The sequence below is a fragment of the Thamnophis sirtalis genome, unplaced genomic scaffold (assembly GCF_051295495.1).
Source record: "Thamnophis sirtalis isolate CommonGarterSnake01/CBP01778 unplaced genomic scaffold, rThaSir2_p1.2 scaffold_9, whole genome shotgun sequence".
In the NCBI taxonomy this organism is placed as follows: domain Eukaryota; kingdom Metazoa; phylum Chordata; class Lepidosauria; order Squamata; family Natricidae; genus Thamnophis; species Thamnophis sirtalis.
The window spans coordinates 1,038,190-1,044,660 of NW_028261389.1; positions in this window are offsets into that span (position 1 = coordinate 1,038,190).

A 6,471-nucleotide genomic window follows, 5' to 3' on the forward strand; every position below is an offset into this window, starting at 1 on the left:
TAAATTAAGCACATAAAGCGTATCAGCTGGCTGGAATGACAGTCATATGATGAAAGCTTTTGGAAGGATGGAAGGCTGAGTCAACCCTGAGCCAGTGAGATTTGAACAGCTGAACTGCAGTCAGCTGAAGTAGCCTGCAGTACAGCACTCTAACCACTGCGCCACCTCGGCTCCTATCGTGATCTTTTGGGATCAGGGACAATTAGAGAGAAGCCAAGGGTTGGGTCACGTGATCCTCACATGTTGAACCTCTCAGGTCTGCCGCCAGTGGTGGGCATGGAGGGTCATCTTTGGCTCCAGTGCTACCAGAGAGTCCCCGTGGCCAGAAGACAAGAGGGAGAATTTCCTGTGCAAAAACATCTTTCTTTAACTTCCCATTTCTCATATGGAGTCAGAAGGGTCAGAATGTACATGTTATCAATCAATCAATCAATCAATCAGTCAGTCAATCAGATTAATTTCCAGGGAGTCAGTTGTGTGACCTTATCGTGTTCCAAATCTAATGACAAAAACAAGCTTAATCCAGATAGTTAATCAGGACCAGAAATCCTGAAGCAAAGCAAATTCTCTCTCCCCTTCCCCTCCCCCCAACAGCAATCCACCCTCTTCTTTGTCTATAAATCCCCCTGTTCCCTATTGAAAGACCTATGCAAGGGTCCTTTTCGTAGACCTTAGCTTGGCACTCAACACTATCATTCCAGAAACCCTTTTCTCCAAACTGACTCCACTAACTGGGCCTGACCATACTGGCAGATGGGTCTTAGTGGATAACCAGTTAAATGGGAGCCAGCCATGTGCGGCAGTAGCCAAAAAAAACCAATGCAATCCTAAATTGCATTAACAGATCAAGATCAAGGGAGGTACGAATACCACTCTATAAAGTCTTAGAAAGGCCACAGCTGGAATCCTGCATCCAGTTTTGGTCACCACACTATTAAAAAGATGTTAAGACTCTGCAAAGAGTGCAGAGAAGAGCAACCAGCATGATTAGGGCAGTGGGGGGGGGCCCTCTAAAACATACGATAAACTAAGGTGACCAGATTTTCAGATTGGAAAAGAGGGACACCCTTGACCGGGGGGGGGGGGAGGAGGGGGGGGAAGGGGGGGAGGGGAGGGGGGCTTGATTAAAAAAATTTTTTTTTGTCAAAAGGTCACCCCAGGACACTGAAACCAGCATAAATACGAATCTGTTGCCAAACAAAATTTTGATCACGTGACCATGAGGATGCTGCAACGGTCGCTAAGTGTGAAAAATGGTCGCAACGGTCGCTAAGTGTGAAAAATGGTCATCAGTCACTTTTTTCAATGCCATTGTAACTTTGGTCACTAAATGTTTTTCCCCTCCTCGAGACTCCTCACTTAGCGACCATCAAAAATACGAATCTGTTGCCAAACATCAACATTTTGATCGCGTAACCATGAGGATGCCACAACGGTCGCTAAGTGTGAAAATGGTCGCTAAGTGCGAAAAATGGTCATCAGTCACTTTTTTCAATGCCATTGTATCTTCCTGATTATTAAAAGTGCAAATTCACTCAGTGTCAATCATGACTCCTGAGTCCATTTCAAAGTATTGTGCATAGAAATTTTTAAAATGGCTTGTTTCAATTTATTTTGGATAGAATATTTTTTTAAATAGTCTAAGACAATTTAAAAAAAGAATCAACACAGAATACCACTATTTTAAAAAATCATATGCACAATAAATAAAATATTATTTTAAAATACATTGAGCCTATACTCCTTACAGTAAATGACTCATCTGGAAACAAGCCAATAGCAGTTTTGTGCTTTAAAATTTACAGATTTTCCAAAATCAGCTTAAAGTCCAAATATTTAAAGACCACCCCCCTCAAAGCTATCTTACCAGAGCTTTAAATATCTTCTGGGGAGGCCCTGCTAGTAATCCCATTCATGACAAAGGTAGGGCTTTCTCAGGAGGAAGGTCTCAGCTGGTGCCCATCCTTTGGAAACCTCCTCCAGAGCAGGGAGCCCTAACCTGCTGTCCATTCAGGAAGGCTGTACAAATTATTCTGTCTTCTAGAATCTAGAGCCATTGGGATTTAATATGGTTTTATCACTGGATTTTCTTTTTATTGTTTTTGTGGAATTGTTACAATGATTTTATAATAATATAATTTTATTTGGCATTTTTGTTGCTGTAAACTGCTGAAAGCCCCTGATAGAATACAAATTATTTAATAATAAATTAGGAAATGTGTAGCTGTTTTCTACACATTGGTTTGTTTGAACAGCTGAAATCAAGCCTGTTCACCCAAGGCAATTCTAGAGTAACATGTGCTTCAGGACAACCTCCCTCTTAGACTGCTTTTTAAAAATGAATTATGCCTTGCTTTTCTATATTATCTTCACTGACACTGTTAGTTTTATTGTTTTCTTGAAGAGATATTTTATTATTCTTTTGTAAATCCTTTTGGATTTTTTCATGAAGAATTCCAGTATAAAAATTAAAAAAACAACACCATAGAGTAAGCTATCTTTTTCAAATACACTTGCAGTGGCAACCTATTACATATTACCTGGCAAAAGAAATCAGTGTTTCTTAAAATCTCTCCTTGGAGTCCAGAGGGTCAGACCCAATCAAGGGTACTCAAAATTCAAATTTGCCAGCCTATGTTGAAATCCCATCAAACAATTGTGAGAATCCACAGTAGCAGTGAATACTTAGATTTCAATATTTAATGCAATACATATTGATAAATATAACCCATACAAACAAATACCATTTTGGGATCCTGAGAGAAAAATTTTAAAACAAAGACAGTAATATAGATTCAGGCGGCTAACACATACAACTGTAATGTTTTGAACATATTTTTCTCTCTACACTATACAGCCTTCTGATGCATGAAATGAAACTCTTACTCTTAACTCTATAGGCACACAATCTTTCCAGTAGTTCACATACTAGTTGGTAACATCTTAATTTGAGGCTTGATTGGACCATTACCCCGCCCGAATGTTGTATGCATGTTGCGTATTATTTTTATTATGTGTTGTCATCTTAGTGTTGTATTCCCCCTTCCCTGGTTTTCTGTGAGCCGCCCTGAGTCCCCTCAGGGAAAAGGGCGGCCTACAAATAAAATCAATTCAATTCAATTCAATTCAATTCAATTATACAGTTATTGAAAGACAGTAAAATGGACATCAACAATCTCACACCCTGCTCAAAGTTGTGACAGCAAGTTTAAATTTTTGACCTTAACTATCAAGAAAAAAAACAATTTTAAAACTGGCATGTCAGTGACTTCTTAAAAGTCAGGATGCCTGGTCAAGATTAAATTGCAGGTAGATTTCTTATCACTTTCTAAAAAGAGAAAAATTCAGAACATAACAAATAAAAGGTTGTGAATTTCACAGATGAGACAGAAAACCACAAATGGGCAAATATGACCTACAAAGGCATGAATCTCCCATATTATGGGAATCCCATAAACCCTGCAGATGTTCATAATGAAATTATATTTAACTATTTGGGACAGAAAGACAACACAGACTATTTTTTTAAAAAATTCACCAATATCACACCATAAGATTCTTTATCTTTTCTTTGCAACAATTCCTAATGGCACCAGAAATCTCCATCAATATCTATCCCCAAGAAGAAAACTCTTCTTTAACAGCAAAATAATGTAGAAAAATTACAAACAATAACTCTTTTCAGCTTTATGCACCACCCAAGTAAACAAAAATGTTTGATCAGAAAAAATATGTCCAAGATAGGAGCAATAAGCTATACACCATGATTTAGGAGTTTGATTTTTTTCAAAAATAAATGCTAAAATACTAAACTGTATATATGCACATTTAGGTAAATAGTGTTCTGTATACCCTCTCGGAGGCGGCGATGGATCCCAATCACGAACGGACGCCGCCAGCAGATAACTTCCACGCGATTCAGGGGCTTTTGCCAGGCGGCGGGACCCCCGAAAGCGAGAGGAAATTGTCTGCGGGCAGCTGGCAGCGCCCCAACCTCTCCTCCTGCCGCGCGGATCCATTTTGATTCACGAACGGATTCCGCGGCAGTTCAGGGGCTTATGCCGGGCGGCAGGACCCCCGGAAGTGAGAGAGGAAGTTCCGGAAGCGAGAGGCTGCCCCGGCGATCGATCCCAATCACGAACGGACGCCGCCCGCAGATAACTTTCCATAACTTTCCGGGCGGCAGGACCCCCGCACGATGTTCTGTGCGGGCGGCAGCCGCTGCGCCCATGCTCTCGGAGGCGGCGATCCCATTCATGAATAGGCAGCTCCTCGTGGGCACAGCGCCTGCCGCCCGCACAGAGTGAATTTAATTGGGATCGCCTGCGGCCGCGAGGACACCTGCACAAATGGACTCCTCGTGGCCGCAGGCGATCCCAATTCACTCAGCCGGGGCGGGCAATTTCTGCACGAATTGCCCGCCCCGGCTGAGTGAATTGGGATCGCCTGCGGCCACGAGGAATAGTCCGTTCGTGCAGAAATTGCCTGCCCCGGCTGAGTGAATTCAATTGGGATCGCCTGCGGCCGCGAGGACTCCTCACAGCTGCAGGCGATCCCAATTCACTCAGCCGGGGCGGGCAATTTCTGCACGAACGGACTACTCCTCGCGGCCGCAGGAGGACAGGGAGGAGGAGGGGGCAGCCGCCCGCACGCGGTTCAGGGGCTTCTACCGGGCGGCGGGAGCCCCTGAACCGGCCGCGGGCAGCTGCAGCTGCCCCCACCGTGTCCTCCTGCTGCGGCGAGCGGAAAATTCGATTAGAATTAGATTACTCACCAGTCAGCGCAGCTGCAACCTCTTTCGTCTTTTGTAGAAAGGAAATGGAAACTCGCGCAAGCGTGCTGAAAATTTCCCATCCCAGCCAGCTCACTGATTGGCTGGAGTCCAGGCCAATCCAATCAGTGAGCGGCAGGCTGGGCTGGCTTAAATTTGTAGGTAGTAGGTAACAGGCTAAAAGCACGCTTTTTTTGGCGCTCGCAGCTCCCGCCCATCAGCTGCTAGCTTGCTGGGCTGGCTCATCTGGTAGGATAGAGAACAGAATGATGAGCCAGCCCAGCAAGCTAGCAGCTGATGGGCGGGAGCTGCGAGCGCCAAAAAAAGCGTGCCTTTTAAAAAGGCGGGCGGGACGCGGGAAAATGCATTGGAAAGCGGGTGTGTCCCGCCAAAAGCGGGACGTCTGGTCACCTTATTCATGACCCTCGTCCAAGCCTGGTAGGTTTCATCCGCTGAGTCTGCCAGAATCTGTCTTCAGGAGAGACAAGTCCCTATTTCACCGAAGGTCAATGACCCAGCGGCTACTCTCAACCTGGTTTAGCCAGCCTGTCGAAGCTGTTGCCCGGGGTGTGGCCGCTGCGCATGCTACAGCTACTAGGAGCCACAGGTGAGAGCTGAGTGACAGGTGGGGACCAAAGGTGGAAGAGCTGCCCTAAAAGGACACGACATGCCCCTACACCAGAGGTGCTACCCCTCCCTGAACACCCCATACACCCCTTAATTATCAGCCAACAGCCACGCCTAGCCTTAAAGTGGGCCGTAGAACTGTTTTCTGGTTCTAAGAACCATGCCATGGCCAAAATTACGCCAGGCAAGAAATCTCTAAAATCTACTCACAGTCAACAGCCACGCCTAGCCTTAAAATGGGCCGTTGATCTGTTTTCTGGTTCTAAGAACCATGCCATGGCCAAAATTACACCAGGCAAGTAAACTATAAAATCTACTAACAGTCAACAGCCACGCCTAGCCTTAAAGTGGGCCATTGAACTGTTTTCTGGTTCTAAGAACCATGCCATGGGCAAAATTACGCCAGGCAAGAAATCTCTAAAATCTACTCACATTCAACAGCCACGCCTAGCCTTAAAATGGGCCGTTGATCTGTTTTCTGGTTCTAAGAACCATGCCATGGCCAAAATTACACCAGGCAAGTAAACTATAAAATCTACTAACAGTCAACAGCCACGCCTAGCCTTAAAGTGGGCCATTGAACTGTTTTCTGGTTCTAAGAACCATGCCATGGCCAAAGTTACGCCAGGCAAGAAATCTCTAAAATCTACTAACAGTCAAAAGCCACGCCTAACCTTAAAATGGGCCATTGATCTGTTTTCTGGTTCTAAAAACCATGCCATGGCCAAAATTACGCCAGGCAAGAAATCTCTAAAATCTACTAACAGTCAACAGCCACGCCTAGCCTTAAAATGGGCCATTGAGCTTTTCTGGTTCTAAGAACCATGCCATGGCCAAAATTACACCAGGCTAGTAAACTCTAAAATCTACTCACAGCCAACAGTCATGCCTAGCCTTAAAATGGGCGGTTGAGCTGTTTTCTGGTTCTAAGAACCATGCCATGGCCAAAGTTACACCAGGCAAGAAATCTCCAAAATCTATTAACAGTCAACAGCCATGCCTAGCCTTAAAATTGGCCATTGAGCTGTTTTCTGGTTCTAAAAACCATGGATAACATTAAACCTAGGATGGAA